Source organism: Hibiscus syriacus, unplaced genomic scaffold (genome assembly GCF_006381635.1).
Source record: "Hibiscus syriacus cultivar Baekdansim isolate YM2019G1 unplaced genomic scaffold, ASM638163v2 tig00111837_pilon, whole genome shotgun sequence".
Lineage (NCBI taxonomy): Eukaryota > Viridiplantae > Streptophyta > Magnoliopsida > Malvales > Malvaceae > Hibiscus > Hibiscus syriacus.
Window position 1 is genome coordinate 12,034,047 of NW_024063194.1, and position 23,044 is coordinate 12,057,090.

The window sequence follows — 23,044 nt, forward strand, 5'->3', positions numbered from 1 at the left end:
AGGCAATCTTCAATATCTCAATCTTCAATATCTCAATCTTCTAGGTAATCTCAACAAAGGATTCAGGTACGCCAGGGGAGTGGCTGAGCATGTGCTAAGTGCGCAACGGTGCAGGGCCTCAAAAAATAGGAGGCCCGAAATAGAGTATATCTATTAGTTGTTGCCATTAAGAAGCAGAAAAATAGGTATAGAGCACTGGTTAGATCATTGGGTCTATGACTTTGTTGATCCTAAATTCGAATCTCGTTAACAAGCAAAATTATTTTTGGGAAAAACAAGTTCAAATTTACATAGGGGTCCCAGAATAGGTTTTTTAAGTTAATGAAATTAGTCATTTATTATTTTAGAAAAATAAGTTCGAGATCTAAGGGCCCCTTTACAAGAATTTGCACAGGGCCTCCAACAACCTAGCCCCGGCCCCGAGGTACGCTTCCGCAAATCTAGTATTTATTTTATTCTTAAAGGTTTGGCATTATTAGATCCTGGTTTGATTTCATATTTATTATGGTTTGGTTCTAAGAAAACGAACACAAACGAACGTAAATAAACATGAACGAACAAATATAAAATTAATTGAGTTTATATTTGAGAAGATTTTTTTTCTTTACAAAAAAATTAGGGTTTAATTCTTTCATTGATTTAGATATTTTTATTTGAGTTTAAAATTATTATTTTTTAAATATGAATGAGTTTAAGGTTAAAATTTATTAGGTCATAATATTTTAAACGGGTTTGGAGATTAGGTTGAATATAAACAAGTGAACATAAACAAATGAACATAAACGAATATATTATTGAGCGTTCACGAACGTAATTGAATGAACGAGCCTTTTGTTCTTCATTTAATTAAATGAACATAAAATATTGTTTATGTTTGTTCATATAAATAAAATCTTGTTTATCTTTGTTCATTTAATAAATAAAATCTTGTTTATCTTTGTTCATTTAATAAATAAAAGAACTTTCTGCCGAACATTTCACGAACGACTCGATGAAATTCGATTTGTTTACAGACCCAGTAGTAGTGATCATATTTTTCACCGTGATTTTTGAACAAAGACATTTTTTTGGGGGGTGGTGGGGTAGTGGTGGTGTTGGGGGGGGGGGGGTTCGTCTATGCGAAGGAGAAGGTTGCATTATTGTTAGAAACAATTGAGTTGGTGGTGAGTGCATTCCAGATCATTGTGTGTGATTCTAAAACATGATCTTCATTTTTCACATGATCATCGAGTATTTTACCCTTACTTTTACCGATACCAGGGTTTACTTTTCAATTATATATAATTACTTTTTCATTATAATTTGCAATTTTATACTTCTATATTAAAAGGGAAAATATTTTAATTATATTTCTATCAAAATCATCAAATTAATTTATTACTATGAAAATTTGACATTTTAATCTCTACCTCCCTAAGATTTATTGACAATAATCCTATACATGTGTTATAACACATTGAACTAGCATTGCAGATGAGATTTGATTTCAAGCTTCCAGACTAAGTTAGAAGCTTGTTATTGCAATAAATCTAAATAATCCCAATTTAAATTGGGTGATGAACGTAACACATTCTCAGAATCCATAATTTCATTCAAACACTACTAATCACGTATCGACCATCTGTCGAAATATGTGAGAACAAAAACAAAATTCTCACATCCATGATTTCAAGCGTAAAAAAGGAAAGATTAAGGTATCATGCAAGTCATTCTTAGAAAGTATGCAAAGCTAAGATGGCAAACCACCTTCAGCTGCCAATTTTATTCTCTGGTGATGCTCTGCGACCTTGTAATTTACTATTTCCTTAAACAACTGAGAATCCAACACACAGTCTGAGTGGCCGTACGCGGCTGCCTGGATGCTAGCCACAAGTTTTGCTATCTCACAGCCAGAGAAACCTTCTGTCATTTTGGTAGCTTGTCGGATCACATCTTCAGACAAATCTTTTATGGTTATCTTCTGTGTTTCTTTATTGAACAGTACTACCATCACTTTCACCACCAAGGTATTTGTTTGAATAAAGCTTCAAAAGTTGGAATCTTTCTTCCTCCCCAGGAAATGGGAACTCAATCACATCATCAATACGATCAGTGATAGCATTGTCAAGATCCCCTGGTCTGTTTGTGGCAAGCACAATAACTATATCTCTCGGCTTATCTCCTGTTCGAAAGAGCAACGCATTCAAAGCACTCCGCTGTGCTTCACTCATATGTATACTGTTACGCCTGTATTTATGAAACCAACAGCAACAATGTCACCAAAAAGGACTCATTTGCTGGCAAAATGCATATTGGAATTCCACCTAGAAACTTTACACATGCCAAGGGTATGGTAAACTAACTCGCATAGAAAAGCATCAGCTTCATCAATAAAAAGCAATAAACCTTTCTTTGACTTCTTAGCCCAATCAAATATCTCATGGAATTTGGTGACAGCCTGAGCACCTAGTGGTGCAACATCACCTCCAGTCATCATTGCATAATCTAATCCCTGCAACATATAGTGTCAAAACACAGCAAAAAAGCTTAGTAGGGTCAAAGATTGGATCTTACTTCTCCGATAGACGAGTAATTCTCTATGAAATTCAGCATTCTCAGATGATTTTCTTTTTGTATTTCATATTATGAAGCTTATAGGAATTGCTCCATCCTGAGAAACATGTTGCTAAGGCAACAATTTGACGGTATGGTACAAGTATCTCACAGTATGTATGATTAGGGGGGGGGGGGGAACTGAAATGGCAAATCACCACTTACCGATTTTTGTGACATCTCCCTTGCAACCATTGTTTTACCAGTATCTGGAGGCCCATAAAATAGCATGTTTCTCAAAGGAGCCTGATAGGTTTTGGTGTTTGCTGTAGCCCTAGCAAGATTCTCTATTCTCCTTTTCAGTGAGGGGTGGCGAACAACATTCTGAAGACTCTTTTTTCTTTCCAGTGGTGCTGCTTTACTATAATTTAAAATCCGGTTCCTTGCTTGAGACATCACACCCGACCATGGAAATTTAGCAATGGATGATTCTCCTATCAGTGATGGCTGTCCCAGAATCCTATTAACATAACCCCATGTGACTCTAACTCCTCTGTAATCACAATAAGGAATTCAACTTTTATCATGTCTTGAAATGGGAAAAAGATTTAAGAACTGGTTATCAATTAAAGTAATAATGTCTTTGTGACATAAAAATGAGCCAATACTCAATTAAGAACTATTCACCCTTCCTACAAATCTGTGAATAGGGTACCGCTTAACATGATGCTAATAGCAGTACACTAAGAGAATAAATCTTGTGGATTAAAGTTAGAACATATTTTATGACGTAAACCTGAAAGCCTATTGAGGGTAAACAACTGTTCAATAAATTAGTGAATTGGGCACAGCCCAACATAGCAACCAAACATTGTAGCATTACACTTATTATTACTGTTATCCCACCCCAAAAGAAGCTGGTGATGGAAGAGTTCAAGGTGCCATTAGCTGTGGTAGTAACATTTGTCATATGGAAGATTAAGTGCTTTAGCCAATATACTTTCACGTGTTTTTATAACATCTTTTAATCCAGTTAACATGATAACATCCACCACAGCTGCACATCTAAAAAAATCCATACCGCCTAAATGGAGATGTCTTGATTGGATTATACAAAAACCTACTTCCAGTGTCTCAAACATTTGAAATGTGCTTTCCTTTGTGACAAAAAAATTAGTATCTTCTGTTTGCAAATTAGGAGTGTGAATTTGCAAAAAAATTAATGATATCAAAACTTGGCAGAAATAAGAGGGAGGAAAAATTTTAAATAGTTTAATCCACTAAACCAAACTTTGATTGACAGCAGCAACAAAAATAAAAAAAAACATTTTTGTAGAAACACCAACAGCTAATGCAGTAACTCCTCCAACAGTCATAATCAGCTTATTCCTATCGGTCAACAAAATTCTAAATCCCCCTGTAAGTTTCATTTCAAGGAAATATTACCATACAAGAACCTCCAGTTGGATTTAAAAGTCATAAAGATAGAAATCAGATACCAGTAGAGCAAAGAATACAAAAACATACCTTCTATGTGACTAAACGTTGTATTAATTGCAGCAAGCCATTTCTCTCTTTCTCCATTCACCCTTTCTATTAACGTCCGCCTTTTATGATCCTCTGTCAATTTTGCCTCATGGGCACGTCCTTCAGCCTCAGCCATGGCCTTAACTCTTATAGTTTCCCTTTCTATTTCAGCCATCTCTTTCTCTGTCTCGCGTTGCTGAGCTTGTATTTTCTCTTCAGTGGCTCGTCTTGCTTGTTCTTTTCTGATAGATGACTCTTCTTGCATCTTAACCAATTCAGCATTATGTTTTCTCTGACCTTCATGATCTGCCTGCAAAGATCGATAAGATTGTAAATATAATAGTTTGATACAAAAGTTAAAGCAGATTTGATGCTTGAAGGGGAGAGAAAAGGAACATCTAAATGAAAACCAAAACCAAACCCTGACACTTACACCACCAAGAGACGTACAATATTACAATATCTTAAGCCAAACGAAACAAAGTTTCAATATAGAATGATTGAATTAAAATAGTTGATAATTCAGTTAGCATGCTTAAAACGATTTCTTTTTTTAGTTATTATTACCAAACAATGCTAAACCAATGTTAAAAAGGACGCAAGGAGCAATAAGGTGATAGGGGCACAGGGCTTGTAATACCCCAAATATCAGGTCAATGACTATATTGAAAGGATTTAAAAATTCGGAGGATTAAATTGAATAAAGGTAAAGTATAAGAAAATGATTTAGAAATTGTGATTAAGACCAATTAGTAAGAATGAAAGGGTATATTTGTCCTTTAAAGGGAAATGGATTTAAAATGTATTTTTAAATAGGGTATTAAATAAAAGGGGAAAAGGGGAAAGTGAAAAATACTCTAAGCCATTTTCTCTTCTTCTTCCCTATGACAGTGTTCCTCTCCATAGTCAAAGGTAAGGTTTCATCTACCTAGTTTTTACTTTCGTTTTTGGTTTGTTCTTGAAACCTTGAGTGTTAGAGTCTTAAGAAAGGGTTAAAGAGGATTAAAACTAAGAAATTGATGTTTTATTTGAGATTAAAGGAAATGAGTTTTTGAATGATATGTTGGAATATGAGTTTTTATTAAGGTTTACTAGTATATTTGACTTATCAAATAAGTAAATAGAGATTAGAAGCATTGGATGTGATTAAAACATGTTAGAAAAAGTGGTATGATTCTTGGTCTGAGATGTTCTTTGGAGATTTTAGATGTTATAAAAAGCTAAATAAAGGGAAGATAGTAAGGATAAGTAAAGAAGAGTTTAATAATATTGTTGGAGGTAAAAGAAAGGGAATTTGACCAAATTTGGGTAAAAATCGAGCTGAAAAATGAAAAATTTGGGTAAGGGTATCGGTACTGAAGGAACAGTATAGGTTTAAATTTGAAGAATTAGGATGAACAGTGTCGATACTGATGCAATTAGTATCGATATTGATGTGGGTATCGATACTAAAAGGAAGGTATCGATACCATTATTCCAGAATGCATAAATGGTATAGATACTGAAAGGGAGTATCGGTACCATAGTAGAAGTATCGATACCATGGTAAAGGTACCGATACTTTTGAGCTTGAAATTGTAAGATAGGTTGAGATTGTAATAGAAAGTGAAAATAATAGTACTTTTGAGTATTTCTAAAGTATAAATGTTAGAGAATATACTAACATTGGTATGGTATGTGTACTTAATGGATGCTTGTGTAGATCGTAACCAAGCTCTAGAGTCAAGCAAGAAAAAGGAAAAGGATAAAGTTGCCGAGTAGTTGGACGTCATTACAGCATACTAGGGAGGTATATCAAGTGAGTGCATTTATTGTAATTATAGGAGAGGAGGAAGACTCATAATGAGTCAGTCTCTAATGTTTTGATTTAATGTATGTTTTATCATATTTGATATATGTTTATAATGTGTATGGAATTGATATTATGAATAATTTTTAGAGTAGGAATTGTTCTAAAATGAAAAGTTAAATGCCTAACGGTGCATTATCGGCATGAAAGAATGCCATAAATGAAAATGCATAACGGTGCATTATCGGCATGAAAGGATGCCATAAATGAAAATGCATAACGGTGCATTATCGGCATGAAAGGATACCACAAATGAAAATGCATAACGGTGCATTATCGGCATGAAAGGATGTCATAAATGAAAATGTATAACGGTGCATTATCGGAATGAAAGGATGTCATAAATGAAAATGCATAACGGTGCATTATCGGTATGAAATGATGCCATAAATGAAAATGTATAACGGTGCATTATCGGCATGAAAGGATGCTATAAATGAAAATGCATAACGGTGCATTATCGGCATGAAAGGATGCCATAAATGAAAATGCATAATGGTGCATTATCGGCATGAAAGGATGCCATAAATGAAAATGCATAAATGACATAAAAGGATGCCACAAATGAAAATGTATAACTGTGTATTAACAACATATAAGGTGTCACTTATGTTAATTATAAAAGATAAATGATCATTTGGCATTTTGCATGAAAATGTATAATGGTGTATTAAAAACGTATAAGGTGTCTCTCATGTTGATTATAAAAGATAAATGACCATTTAGCACTTTGGTGCAATACATGTATATTACTTTCTCATTTAACGTACATAGGGCAAATAAAGAATAATTGGGAAAGATATACAGAAGGATAGGTATGTTGGGCATACTAAGAATAATTTCGATGATTTTATGAAAGAAAGTTGGTTTAACTGAGAAGAATTTATCTGATCCTTATGGAGTATGCGATTTAGTTCGTAATTAAATAGTCGTGATATGCTTATGTATAAGTTGCAGTTTCCTTACAATATTATGTCTCACTAAGTAAATACTTAAAGTGTGTTGATTTCACGCGTAGGTAAAAGCAAAGACTAGCTAGTAAGGGCAGTAGCAGCTATCATCAATCTAAGGTTGACCCTCATCGGTAACAGTAGGACAATCATGTTTATTTCGAAAATTAGCTGGCATGTAACTAAAATTAAGAAAAATGCTCTACAATGTAATTAAAGTGAAAAAATTTTATAACACGTTTTAACGTCTGTTTTGTTATTGTACAATAAAAATTTTATTGTAAACATCGAAACAAAATTTTATGGGTTTTACAAATGAGTGGATGTTTTTAAAAAGTCATGCGACACCGATGACTTGTGTACGGAATGTATACGGGAAATGGGTGTTACAGGGATTATTGAGGTGAGGTGCACTTTTTAAAAATAAAAGATATACAAGTTTTTTCCAGTTGTATAATCAAACAAAAAAGAAAAGTTCATGCAATATAAATACCAAAGAATATTCATTATCAGCATTTTATGTATTAAACATCACTTTTGTTCCATCAACCATTGAACCTTGAGAACCCAAACAAAAACCCCTTCCTTCCTTGGTCCACAATTCCAAGTAAGAAACTGAAACAATAAATAAAAGCCTAATAATGAGTTGGCATCAACTTTTTACTTGTCTCATTCTTGTCCCTCCACCTAGCACCCTCAACAAACGTGCCTTCCTCCTTGTTAACACCACCTACACCCTAAACCCCTCCTCTAACACCTTAATCCTCTATTTTCGTATTTCTAAATTGTGTTTCCAAGCTTTTCTTTCTTTCTCATGGATTCAAATTTCACCATGTGCTCAACGTGATGCTCAAAAACCCATCACTATGCAACAAAACTCACTGAAACCTATCTTTTACTCCCCGATTCTCAATTTGTGCATGCATGCCTCTCGCATTTTGCATGCTCAGTCGGTTGTCTTTTTTAACACCAAAAATGTATCTATTCATCCCCTTTTGTTTCTTTCTTTTAAAATTCAAGATAAACAGTAATTATATATTGTAAAGCACCCTCTTTACCTGTATTCCAGGCCAAATTTTCATACGCCTCCCATGAAACTCTCTTTTCTAATCACTCCCGTCATTTTTTACTTTTTTCTTCACTGACATTTTATTTTTACTCATTTTTTGTTGTTGATATATAAGTTAGTACGTAAAACATAATAAAAAAAGACAAAAAAATTGAAAAGGTGGAGCCTCAACTCCTAGTTCACCTTAGGCGCGCCTTGCTCCGCTTCATTGAAATCATCTCACCTAGACCTAATTATGCGCTTCACCCTCACCTCGCCTTAGCAACTAGGCGCGCCTCAGTTGCGCCTTTTTAAACACTGTGCTAAACAAATGTTAGTGACTTTTTCTCCAACTCTTCATTTTTCTTGAAATACTCATGTCCAACACACATCTAGATATGAGTGTATATATATATATATATATATATAACACTCTAAGGAACCTCCAAATATATGTAATAACTAAGATAAATACGAAACATCCCATGTCAAACACATTATCAAGTAAAAATCACACGCAAGACATGTAACATGACTTCTTCTAGTGGAAGGACAAAAGTCTAATGTCTGTTTCAAGACTAGAACTCATAGTCTCTCAATTCCAACCCTTTTCCGCAAGTTTAACATAGAATTAAAAAAATAGATAATAAAGCTCCTTTTACCTGCATTCTTTTTCTAGCCAACTCATCTTCATATCGTAGCATTTGTGCTTTTGCCTGAGCTTGTTGTTGCATTAAATTCCGTTGCTCCTCAGCCAACTTCCTTTGCCTTTCCTGTCCATGTGATGGAAGATGGCCGTAATATGCAGTAAAATCATAGAAGTATTTTTACAAACTGCATTGCTAAGCGGTAATTGTGAGTAGCGACAACATGATTAGAACAATGGACTGGAAGAAAGGCAATTGAAACTGTGGAAGGGTTTAGCTTGTCACTCACAATATCAGCCTGCGATTTCATTGCTTCATAATGAGCTTTTTCAGCATCTAAATGACCTAGTCGTGTTTGTTCCTGCTTTCTCATAAGATCAAAAACCTGAAGAAACAAAATTTCATATCAGCAAATAAATTAATTTCACACAACCCGGTGAATCCACAGCCAGTTAAGCGTTTTCCTTTAATCTATTTGTGTTTCAAAATAAAGAAATCAAACTTCCTATAAATCTACTTCCGTTTCTTTATTTGCATAGAGTGAAAAATTAAAGGCAAGTAAAATAAATAGTTACTCGTTTGGCATTAGGAGAGTTGTTAATCTCGCGAAGAGCTTCAGCGCCTCTTTCGAGAGCCTCTGGATAAAACCCTGCCCCTTTGGGTTCCTCGGGCTCGTCCTTCGCATTTGATGATTGCTCTGCCTGCGAACCAGAAGAGGATGAGGAGAACGGAAACCAAAAATGGAAAATCGGCGTAGGAACTATTCTGGAGCGTGGAGGCGGCGGCAGCGGCGACAGTGGAAGCTAATGCTGAGCGTGATGATAATCTAGCAGCAGACATTGTGATAATCTAATTCGACTGACAAATGGCATGGCTTCTCGAAAATAAAATGGTATGGAGACATTTCGATGGAGCCTTTGTAAGCCGTGTGGTATGCCCATAAAGCGTTGTCTAACTTCAAACTCCAATCCTTCTGGTTTGGTTTGACAATTTTTCATGGATTATCTTGATTCCTCGATTCAACACCTCCGCTTGTTCGTTCATTTGCGGATGATAGGTCGTTGCAATCCGTTGAGCCACACCATACATTTTCATTAGAGCTTCGATGACTCGGTTGATGAAATGTGTCTCCCGTATCACATGTGATTGCTCTCGAAGTGTCGAACCTGGAAAAAATGAAATTACGAAGAAAATTAGTAGTCATTTTAGCATCAATTATTTTTGTAGTTATATATTTTAATCATTATGAAGAATTATACTATCAACAAAAATAAACAACTATAAAATATATAAAATATAATCAACAAAAAACAACATGCAAAATTATACCCCAAATTCTTGAGAAAACTCTCTCCCAAAGAGAACAATACAAATTTGCAAACTTACAAGGAAATCCTCACAAGGTAGATTGTTTGCACAATTCTAGAACAAAGAAAAGAACACTCAAAGATTAATACAATTGAACACAATATGTGTTCTTGAAAGCAAAATGAATATTGAATGAAAATAGGCTTGAAATGCTCAAACTTGAGGTTTGATGCTTTCTTTTTGATGCTCTCTTGATTCTAGTTGCTTGATGTTTCTTGTTTTTGATCAATGGCTTCTAAGCTTGCTTAAATACACCTTGAATCACTTCTGAACGTTAGGGATGATTAATGAAGATAATATAGCCGTTTAAGTGTGAAAACATTTATTAAAAATGCTTGGAGCGTGGGGGGAATCGGTACCCTCTCATAGGGAATCGGTTTCCTAAGTGTAAAATTCAAATATTCGACCGTTGAATAGGGGGAATCGGTACCCCCTATGGGGGAATCGGTTCCCCTCCGAGCATTCTAGAAATCTCGGAGCCAAACCATTCAGGGGGGAATCGGTACCCCCTTGGGGGGGGAATCGGTTCCCTCTGAGCAATCTGTAATTTTTAGCTTTGAAATGGTTCGAAATACTTTGAAAGATTATTTTGAAATTGTTTTAAGATTAAAACTTAATTTTACACTTAAGTAAGGATTAAAAATGATTTTTGAAATATTTGGAGTAATGTTTTGATATTCGAATAATTATATCGAATATACTTAGAAAATCATTTGGAAAATCTTAAAATTCATTTAACATAATTTGTTATGTCGAAATATCAAAATGTTTTCAACAATCTCCCCCTTTTTGATATAACAAAACATTTTAGTAATTTTAAGATTTTGAAATCAAGTTTTGAAATTACTCCCCCTTACTTTAACACTTCTCCCATTTATCATTTTAAAACACACTTATTTTAAAACACACTTAAAACACACACTTCTCCCCCTTTTTGATAAATGTGAAAAACATTTAGCCAATTGATTAGGTATATGTATGCATAAGCTGCTAAGATCACAATCAAGAGAAACGTTAGCCATTAGCTTCATAATCAATATTCATATTTAATGTGATATGGCAAAATTGGTCATATATCTAACATGAAGTAAATGATGCAATAATGAATAAATCACACAAAACATATAAGTTCATACCATCCATAAATCCAAACAAATTCACAATCAATCAATTCACAAATTCAAACATTCCAAAATATTCAAAATGTTAAAACAATAAGTTTGGAGTTCAAAGTAAAACATTTAATCACATATCCGGATCAGGAGGAGGAAAACGAGCGCGCATAGCGGCTATTTCGTTAGTGAGGTCATTAATACGTTCATTCATCGAAGCGTTGTTTGTGCGCATCTTTCAGAGAATCTCTAATTGTTGAGCTCCCATTGTGGATAAATGGGACTCTATAGAAGTAAAGCGCGAATCCATGGTCGCATATCGGAAATCAAATGTCTCTATAAAGGATTGAAAATATGGAGGCATTTGAGTCGATTGATGTGCGTGCTCCTCGGGTTGCTCAGGCTCATCTTCAGCTTCATCGATATCCCTCATTAATTGTTCAAACTCTGGATCTTCGTCAGCTTCGAGTGGAGCTTGTGAAGAACTAGCTCCCGGAGTAGTTGCAGAAGATCAAACCCATTCACCGGTTTCTTTATCTTTGACCCATCCCGCTCTTGTTAAAGAAAGAAGATTGATTTGTTTCTTAAGAGGAAAGGAGGCATCTAGACCAACTCGAAGCTCGGCTTTAGAAAATAGATTACTAAGGATACAACCGTAAACTAGTGAAGAACAGAGTTTCTTATTTGGCACTAGGTTAACGGTTTCAACAATCTCAGCAAAGATAATCTCGGAAAGGTTTATTTTTATATTGTGTTCAAAACAATGCAACCACCAAAGATCTAAAGCTCTGAGAGTAGAATAACGACCCCCGGATGGTCGAAACCACCAAGTGATCATGAGATGAAGAAAACGCTCATGAAGATCTAGAACACTTGCACTATCATTTCGTTTATATCGAGAGCCTAAAACTTGTTTTTCATTTGATAAACCTTCATTATCCAAGCCTAAGGCATTGGCTATGTAAGCCGGATCAAGATGGAAATATTGACCTAGGAGGTAGGAACGTACTCCTATGGTTTTGGTTTTGTCACGATTTTTGATACAAACGGCATTACAAAAGAAGATACGAACAAGTTGATGATAGACAACGGGTTCAAGTTCGAAAAGTTTATCAAATTTCCATTCGTGCAAGATAGGGAGATATTTAAAGTTAATAGCAACCATAGCTTGAAGAGATGGATACGTTCTTCCTAATCTTATACGAGTCAAAATATTGGTAAAACCAAAAACGATAATCTTTAGGACCCGGGAATAGGAGGAATAGGAGGAGGATTTGGAGGTGAATTTGGTTGACGACTAGAACGACTAGATGAAGACCTAGCACGTTTAGGATTGGACATGGTAAAGGAAATCGGAATAGATTGGATAACCTGCAATTTTAAAAACAAATGTATGCAATTCAATTAATCCCAAACTCAATTGAGTCCTCAATATTTCAAGGTTCGCTAAATCAATCCTATTGGGCAAAGTTTTTGAAAAACTTTTTGACAAATATGGTTTTGAGAAACAATATATATATATATATATATATATTATATATATATATATATATATATATATATATATATATATATATATATATTATATATATATATAGTTTTCATAACAACATAATTTAATCAAACACAATAATTTGAAATTAACATTTTTTTAATTTCGAAAATTTTAAAATTTTGTAAAATTCTTGTGTTTTTGATGAAATTAGTTGTAACATCTAGTTTCTAATCATTAAACAATCAATGCCCGATCACTATTTCAACCTAGAACTAATTAAAACTAATCTTATGTTCAAAATCAATGAAATAGAGAGTTTAGAAAAATTTACCTTGAAAGATGAAGATTGAGGGGATTTTGATGTTGTTTGCACGATTAATGATTCCAACAGGTTTAGAAGATGATATTTGAATCGAATTCCGATTAATATCGTTGATTTGAGGCAAAAATGGAGATTTGAGAAAAGTTGAGAGAGAACGGCGGAAGAAGGTTTGAGTATTTTGGGGTTTTGGGTGTTCTGCCCGATTTAACAGAACCCCAGGGGGGTATCGATTCCCCTGTGGGGGGAATCGGTTCCCCTTCAAAGGGGGAATCGGTTCCCTCATGGGGGGATTGATTCCCTCTGCACAAAAATGCTAAAATCCGATTTTAAACACTCAAAATGCTAAATTAATTTTCTTTAGTGGTATTGGCAACTCATATATTGAAAATTAATCATGTTCAAACAATCAAATTATTCTTTAAACGATATTTGAACATAAAACTAATTTTCATCAAGAATCATAAACTCTCCCTAACTAATAGCAACGAATGCAATCAAAAATTACTATTATAAGCATTTTTCATTTATTCTTAAAAGTGCTAAAATTATTTTTTAAACACTCAGTGAAGATAGATTGGTCAAACCTAATTCTCTCCTAAGTGTCCAAAATCGTTCCTTGTCTAAAGGTTTTGTAAAGATATCCGCTAATTGGTGCAAAGTATCAACAAATTCTAGAACTACATCTTCCTTAGTGACATGGTCTCTAATAAAGTGATGTCTTATTTCAATGTGCTTAGTTCTAGAGTGTTGGATGGGATTTTTAGTGAGACAAATAGCACTAGTATTGTCAAACTTGATAGGAATGGTACCTACTTCAATTCCATAATCAAAAAGTTTTTGTTTCATCCATAAAACTTGTGCACAACAACTACCAGCTGAAATGTATTCGGCTTCAGTGGTAGATAATGCAACACAATTTTGTTTATTTGAAAACCAAGAAATTAGCATATTTCCAAGGAATTGGCAAGTACCGAAGGTGCTTTTCCTATCTAATTTGCATCCTCCATAATCCGCATCAGAAAAAGCATGCAAGCTAAAGCTAGAGTCTCTAGGATACCAAAGTCTTAAACTAGGAGTGTCCTTAAGGTATCTAAAGATTCTCTTAACAGCTAGTAAATGTGATTCCTTAGGGCATGATTGAAATCTAGCACATAAGCAAACACTAAACATAATGTCCGGTCTACTTGCAGTTAGATAAAGTAGAGATCCAATCATTGACCTATATAATTTAACATCTACACATTTACCTCCTTCATCTAAGTCAAGCTTTGTTGAAGAGCTCATTGGAGTGTCATGAGGTTTCCCATTTTCCAGTCCAAACTTCTTGAGCATATCTTTGACGTACTTAGCTTGATTGATGAAGATGCCATCTTTTCTTTGCTTGATTTGGAGTCCCAAGAAAATGAGAGCTCCCCCATCATGCTCATCTCAAACTCACTTTGCATTAGCTTAGAAAATTATTGGCAAAGAACATCATTAGTAGAACCAAATATTATATCATCAACATAAATTTGAACTACTAATAAATCTTTACCTTTATGCTTCAAAAACAATGTAGTGTCAACCTTCCCTTTTGAAAAACCTTTTTCAATTAAAAAATTTGACAATCTTTCATACCAAGCTCTAGGAGCTTGCTTTAAACCATAAAGTGCTTTTGTCAATTTTAAAACATGATCTGGAAAATTTGAATCTTCAAAACCTGGAGGTTGTTCCACATACACTTCTTCTTTTATAAAACCATTTAAAATGCACTTTTAACATCCATTTGATATAATTTAAATTCATTGAAACATGCAAATGCTAATAACATTCTAATTGCTTCCATCCTAGCTACGGGAGCATATGTTTCATCATAGTCTATGCCCTCTTCTTGAGTATACCCTTGAGCAACAAGTCTAGCCTTGTTTCTCACTATATTACCACTCTCATCAAGCTTATTCCTAAATACCCATCTAGTACCTACAGTAGATTATTACTAGGCCTTTCAACTAATGTCCATACTTTACTTCTCTCAAATTGATTTAACTCTTCTTGCATAGCCATAATCCAATGTTCATCATTAATGCTTCTTTAATATTCTTAGGCTCTATGCATGAGATAAATGCAACATAATTACAAATATTTCTAAGAGAAGATCGAGTTGTTACCCCTTTTGATGGATCACCTATAATTTCACCATCCTTGACATAGTTGTATTCTCTTGGATAAGATACTTCCCTTTCTTCAATGGTTGGATTCTCAAGAGGATCATGAGTTTCCTCATTTTTCGTTTCTTCCTTTGATGATGGTTCTCCAACGTCATGTCTAACGTCATTTGTATTTATAACACCTATATCATCATTCACACAAGAATCCTTCCTCAAAAGGGGATTATCATTGAAAACAACATGTATAGACTCTTCTACAACTAAAGTTCTTTTATTAAATACACGATAGGCTTTAGAATTTAAGGAATAACCCAGAAAAATTCCTTCATCACTTTTAGCATCAAATTTGCCAAGGTTTTCTTTACCGTTGTTTAAAACAAAACATTTACATCCAAAAGGATGAAAATAACTAATGTTAGGCTTTTTATTTTTAAAAATTTCATATGGAGTTTTCTTTAAAATTGGCCTAATCATTACTCGATTTACAACATAACAAGCGGTATTTGTGGCTTCCGCCCAAAAATATTTTGGCAAATTATTTTCACAAAGCATGGTTCTAGCCATTTCTTCTAAAGTTTGATTTTTCCTCTCAACAACTCCAATTTGTTGAGGGGTTCTAGGTGCTGAAAAATTATGGCTAATACCGTTAAAGTTACAAAATTCAGTAAATCCAAGATTTTCAAATTCAGTTCCATGATCACTCCTAACACTAGTTATAGAGTAACCTTTTTCATTTTGGATTACTTTTGAAAATGTGATGAATTGTTCTAATGCTTCATCTTTAGTATTTAAAAAGAACCCAGTATATCTAGAATAGTCATCTACCAAGACAAATGCATATTGTTTTCCACCCAAGCTAGTAGTTCTAGTTGGCCCAAAAAGATCTAAATGGATCAATTGTAAAACTCTACTAGTTGATACATCATTAATGGATTTGAAAGAAACTCGCTTTTGTTTTCCTTTAGCACAAGCATCACAGATTTTATCATTATCAAATTTAAGCTTAGGCAACCCTCTTACTAGGTCTCCTTGAATTAACCGTTGCAAAACACTCATACTAGCATGTCCTAGTCTCCTATGCCATAACCAACTATCATGTTCATCCTTAGCAACTAGGCATAAATTAGTCATATCAAAATAATCTAAATGCACCATGTATATGTTCCTTATTCTATGACCAACAAGCATAATCCGATTAGATGCAATGTCAATGACTTTACAACCATTAATTTCAAATAAGACATTGAATCCTTTATCGCATAATTGACTAATACTCAATAGATTATCTTTAATCCATTCACATATAAACATTTTTAATTTGTATGGAAGAGGTATTACCTATTGTACCAATACCTTCAATGTGACCTTTTGAATTGTCTCCAAAAGTCACTTCTCCTCCATTTTTTGCGTTAAGCTCAATGAACCGGCTTTTGTCTCTGGTCATGTGTCTTGAGCATCCACTATCAAGGTACCATGAATTTGAATTTGTTTCCCGTGCCTTGTAGCAATGCTCCTTTCCCTACAAACATAGATTAGTTTTTGATTTTTGGTACCCAAATTCTTTTGGGTCCATATTCATTAGTTTCCAAAATCCTAGTCCCCTTAGGTATCCATTTGTGTAGGATATTTTTATCTTTAGTAGTAATGAGTTCTTTAGGAACTCACATACTTCTAACGATTTTTCCATTAGAGGTTCTTTGGGGACCTCTATGATTGTAGTTTCTAAAACTTTTTCTAACAAAGTTGGATTTTGAATTTCCACTTTTTTCAAAATGTTTTGTTCTAACTTTATCAAAAGAAGTTTTAAGATCATCCATTTTCTTTTGATGATCATCATTGATCTTTGAAAGTAAATTTTGCAAATCTAAATTTTTCTTTTCAAACTCTTCTAGTTTGATTTGCAAATCTTTGATTTTACTTTCAAGATCGTTGTTGGTTTTGGATATGAGTTTGTTTTCATTTTTCAATTTTGAAACATCATTTTTATATTTTAAAAATAATTTCTCATAATCTGAAGCCAACCCATTATATTCCTCTAATAACTCATCATAGGATAAATCATCAAAATCGGATGAGTTAGAGGTTACCTTAGAATCTTCCCCAAATGCCATCAAGCACAAGTTAGCTACTTCTTGTTCCTCTTCATCAAAACTTTCTTCATCGCTCCATGTAGCCACATGAGCCTTGTGTTTATTCTTTGATTGACCCTTTTTCTTCAATTGTGGGCAATCATATTTAACATGCCCTGGCTTTTTGCATTCGTAGCAAATGATTGAGTCCTTCTCTTTCGGTTCATTTTTAAGGCCTTCATTTCGTTTGAATTTTCTTCCTCGATAAGGTCTCATCATTTTTCTGAACCGTTTGGCAAACAATGCCATTTCCTCGTCATCGTTATTCGAATCACTCTCATCTTTTGTGGATTTGAGAGCAACTCTAATGTTTTTCTTCTTCTCCTTCTCCTTTGGTGTCTCGTCAATCTTGTCGAGGTCCACCTCATCTTCGAGCATTATTTCATGAGTGAGGAGTGACCCAATTAGCTCTTCAAGAGTTAAGGACGTTAAGTCCTTAGACTCGATGATTGCTATCTTCTTTGATTGCCACGATTTTGGGAGGGAGTAGACTAACTTCCTCACAAGCTTTTCATTTGAAATGATCTCTCCATATGATTTGAGACCATTGACAATCGTTGAAAATCTATCCGTCATAGCTTTGATATCTTCATTTGGTTTCATCCTGAAATTTTCATAGCTATGCGTTAGAATACTAATTTTAGATTTCTTTACCTCATCGGTACCTTCATGAGTGACTTGAAGTTTGTCCCATATTTCTTTGGCGGTTGTACACGATGAAACTCTTCCGTATTCATCTGGTCCAAGAGCACAAAAAATGATATGGATGGCTTTGGAGTTGAGCTGAAACATTCTTGTCTCTCCTTCACTCCACAACCTTGGATGAGTGAGAGGTTTGATGTATCCTTCTTCTACAGCATTCCATGCTCCCATGTTACTTGCTTGAATGAAGTACATCATTCTATTCTTCCAATAGGCATAGTTAGCTCCATTGAAGAAAGGAGGCTTGTTGACGGGCATCGAGTTGAGACCGGAGTTGAAGTTTAAAGCGGAGGCCATTGATGACTTTGATTATTGATATAACTCTTCCCGAATCGACTCAAGAGGCGAACCTTCAAATGAGTTAGGCTCTGATACCAATTGTTGAGTTAATCGATCGACGGAATCGGGCAAGAGGGGGGTGAATTGGCAATTAAAATTTCGGTGGAAGCTTTTGCAGAAAATTGAAAAGATTTGCACAGCGATTTAGAGTGGTTCGACTTTCTCAATCAAAGTCTACGTCCACTACCTTAGCTATCCACACTAAGGATTTTCCACAAATTCACTAATTTATCTTTCTTTTAAGGACAAAGAGTAACCTTACAAACCCTCAAGAATTATACCCCAAATTCTTGAGAAAACTCTCTCCCAAAGAGAACAATACAAATTTGCAAACTTACAAGGAAATCCTCACAAGGTAGATTGTTTGCACAATTCTAGAACAAAGAAAAGAACACTCAAAGATGAATACAATTGAGCACAATATGTGTTCTTGAAAGCAAAATGAATATTGAATGAAAATAGGCTTGAAATGCTCAAACTTGAGGTTTGATGCTTTCTCTTTGATTCTCTCTTGATTCTAGTTGCTTGATGTTCTTGTTTTTGATCAATGGCTTCTAAGCTTGCTTAAATACACCTTGAATCACTTCTGAACGTTAGGGATGATTAATGAAGATAATATAGCTATTTAAGTGTGAAAACATTTATTAAAAATGCTTGGAGCGTGAGGGGAATCGATACCCTCTCATAGGGAATCGGTTCCCTAAGTGTAAAATTCAAATATTTCGACCGTTGAATAGGGGGAATCGGGTACCCCCTATGGGGGAATCGGTTCCCTCCGAGCATTCTGGAAATCTCGGAGCCAAACCATTCAGGGGGAATCGGTACCCCCTTGGGGGGGAATCGGTTCCCTCTGAGCAATCTGGAATTTTTGGCTTTGAAATGGTTCGAAATACTTTGAAAGATTATTTTGAAATTGTTTTAAGATTAAAACTTAATTTTACACTTAAGGATTAAAAATGATTTTTGAAATATTTGGAGTAATGTTTTGATATTCGAATAATTATATCGAATATACTTAGAAAATCATTTGGAAAATCTTAAAATTCATTTAACTTAATTTGTTATATCGAAATATCATGTTTTCAACAAAAATAGCACCAAACTGTATTCAAAATAAATAACAAAAACATGAATGACCAAAATATAATTAACAAAAAACAGCATGCAAAGTTAAAATAACTATAATATAGATAAATAACCAGAATATAAAACAATAAAATTGATATGCTCAAATTTGAAATAAATAAATAAAACAAAGAAATCAGATGACTAAAGTGTAAATACTTGGCAAAGTTAAGACAAGCCCCTCACAACGATTTTAAAATAAAAGGGTATTACCCTTAATCTAATTATTTGATAGGGGTCGAATTATGCACATGAGTGTATCATACAATTCGTGTAAAAAATGTCATACGATTTGTAAATTAATCATTCACATACTTGCACATATATAAACATATAAACATTCAAAATAAATATAACAACTAATTAAAGAAAGCCATCCTAACCATGGACTAAATTAAAATAAATTTAAATTTAAGGAATCAATCTAAAAAAAATTAATCTAAATCTAAAGATCGACATGAGGAATAGAGACTAAACCTAAACTAAGGCTCTAATTAACCATAATTATTTAAAAGAGAGGTTATCAACCTAGTGACCTATTCTAAAAACCTAGTAACCTAAAAATATGTCAAAAACATATATAAATATATTCATTTATTTGGAACAATTTAAAAGAGAAAAAAAACTAATCTAATTAATAAAATAAACATAAACTTTAGTTAGTATTTAACAAATTAAGCAAACAAAGGATTAAATCAGGAAACAAAAAATTAACCAGGAATTAAATTTAAATTATTCGCAAGCTCAACTAAGGACTAAATTAAAATAAACAAAAATTAGACATGCATATCAAGAATTAAAGCAGGGATTAAAATAAAAAAACATGCCTAAAGTTGAGGGACTTAAAAAGAAATAAACCAAACAAATTAAACAAGAAGGTAAATATGGAAAATAACGATATCAGGACAAACCAATAAAGCTGAATTACAAAATTAACCCTTCAAGTGACTAAAATGTAAATAAGCTCTACATCTATGGGAACCAAAGGATAATTTTAACCTTAATCTATGATGGCTAAACATTAATTTACCCGAAAATTTTAATATATAAAATAATTAAAATATTAAACCTAACTTAAACTAAAGAGAAAATAACCTCAGTGACCAAAAATGCCTTATAATATACGATTTTAACCAACTTTTTTTGGATTTGCCAAAATGACCAACTAAATCGCAATGCGATCGATAATTCACAACGCGATCTCCGGTATCGCAAATTAGTTTCCAGATTCGCAACGCGATTCTGACTATCGCATTGCGATTTTCCGAATTCGCAATGCGAATATGTAAATCGCAATGCGATTCTGACTATCGCAACGAGATTCTGACTATCGCAACGTGATTCTGACTATCGCAACGCGATGCTGACTATCGCAATGCGATTTTCAAAGCGCCATTATTATCGCAACGCGTATTTTTTTTTCAAATTCCAATCGGAACACTGAACCGTCCACAATATATCCCGTAATCGCAACTCATAACCTAAAACCCTAAATCACAACTCAGTCCCATCTCCATCTCTCACTCTCTAAGGCGAAATCCGTCCCGATCTCCGGCGAAATCCATCTATCTCCATCTCTCAGAGCCACCCTCACAATCATTCACGGTCAGAAATGGAAAATCAACCAAACCAACCACCGAGGGTTAGTTTTTTTAATTATTTTTATTTTAAAATTTTTGCATTATTATTAGGTTTTTCATATTGAAATTGATGATAATTTTACTGGTAATTTCAATAATAGATTAACCATTTCATTTAGATTGCTTATTATTCATTCGATTGCTGCCAATACTGCTAGTTTAGTCTTTAAACCCTGTGAATTTAGTATTTGTCTTTGTTTTGTCTTTTGGTTGAAGTAATGCAATCCATTCAAGTTTCAATTTTAGTATTTGAAACCGAGAATCGCAACGCGAAATGAAAATCGCAACGACAGAATCGCAATGCGATTTTAGTTTAGCGTTGCGATTTTCATTTCGTGTTGCGATAGTCAAATTCTCGTTGCGATAGTCATTTTCGTATTGCGATTTTCATTTTCGTGTTGCGATTTTAAGTTTCAGAAACTATTCTTCTTCTGTAAATTGAAACTTGAATGAATTGCATTACTTCAACAAAAAACAAAGACAAATACTAAATTCACAGTGTTGCAAATTTAAGTTTGAAGAATAAACTACTACTCTTTATGTTTATTGTTCTTGGTATATCTTCACAGTGTAGTTTTTTGGTATATCTAACTTGGTATGTTTATTGTTTTGTAGAACTTTTATTCGGCTCAATTGACCTTAAAAATAAAGTAAGCCTGGCCAAAACAATTGTCGAAGTTTTCACCTGCACAAAGAAAAATATTTGAGGATACTTGCTTCGGGCCATGGCTGAAAGTACAACATCCGGGTGGAGATGCTATGTTGACCCATCTATTTCTTCAAACCATGACTAGCGATCTACCAGAGACTATACAACGTCGTGATGAAGAGATATGGTTTGATTTTCTACCGGCGTATACGTGTTTTGGGTGGGAGGAATTTTGCTTAATCACCGGTCTACGCTTCGGACACGATGATGTAGGTCTACACTAGACATATTACCCCGCCTATCATGGTTATCCCGGGTTTTTCCTGAGCTGTCAATGGAGAAGCCGAATTTACACGTGGAAGACTTGACGAGATTATTGAATAAGAAAGATGGTTTTACTCAGATGGATGACGTCGATGTTGTCCGAGTATGCCTTCTAATACTTTTGCATGCCAGCTTTTTAGGCAGAGAGGCCAGACAACCTATTCCTAATGATCTAATTAAATTGGTAGAGGACCTAAATGCATGGAACCTATTTCTGTGGGGTTCATATCTATGGAAAGCTAATGGAATAAGTTGTCGTCTGCCTTTGATGATCGAAAAAGTTTATGTGGCGATGGTTCCAAATACACTTTGTCAGGCTTTATTTGGGCCTTTAAGGTAAGAATTTTTATATAATGTTTCCAAAATTATAATTAATTATTTAACAATTACTAATATTTGTTATTATATTGTTTGTAGATTTGGATATTTGAGCCCTTTCCCGCCATGCAGACATATGCATTAAAAACTTCTAATGATATTCCTAGGGTTATTTCCTGGAAGAGGAAACGGACCTTGCAGTAATGGGAAGATTTACTACCGTATACGATAATAAATAATGTAAGTTGTGTAATAAGTGATAACAACTGAACAACTGAACAGATCATAGCAATGTTCAAACTCAAGTTACTAATACATGCCTAACTGAAAATGTTAAAAGTTTACACATAAAATACACATATTACAACATTTCATTTAAAAATCACCTAAGTTAATAGTCCTAAAAGATGAAGCCGGTTGTGATTGGGATTTTGATTTTGATTGCCTTTTTCTTGACACCATATGAGCTTTGGATTTTGATGAGGATCCATATTTTGGTAGAGGAAAAGATGATTATGATGGCACTGGTGATCCACATATCAACCTTGTATGACCACTTTCCTTGCACCGACTACATGTCGATCTCTTCTTCTCTTCACCCTTAGACGGTATACGATCGTGACTTTTTGGTCGGCCAGGTAGTCTTCTGTCCATGGCTGGTGGCAAAACTGTTTGTAAGTCATCTGATATGTCCCACTCAGAAGGATGTGAAATAGGGTAGATAATCTCGGCATAAGTCTATCGATATACTTATGTAGTATAGCAATCCATAGTGTATGCGCTTAAATCATCTTGGTTTAGATGAAGAGCAACTTTTATAA

The 23,044-nt window shown here is 34.2% G+C and overlaps 1 pseudogene; it reads right to left on the bottom strand.

The window, feature by feature from the left end:
• Window positions 1-1,661: 1,661 nt before the first annotated feature.
• On the bottom strand, window positions 1,662-9,393 carry LOC120171779 (annotated as a pseudogene).
• Between the last annotated feature and the right edge of the window lie 13,651 nt (window positions 9,394-23,044).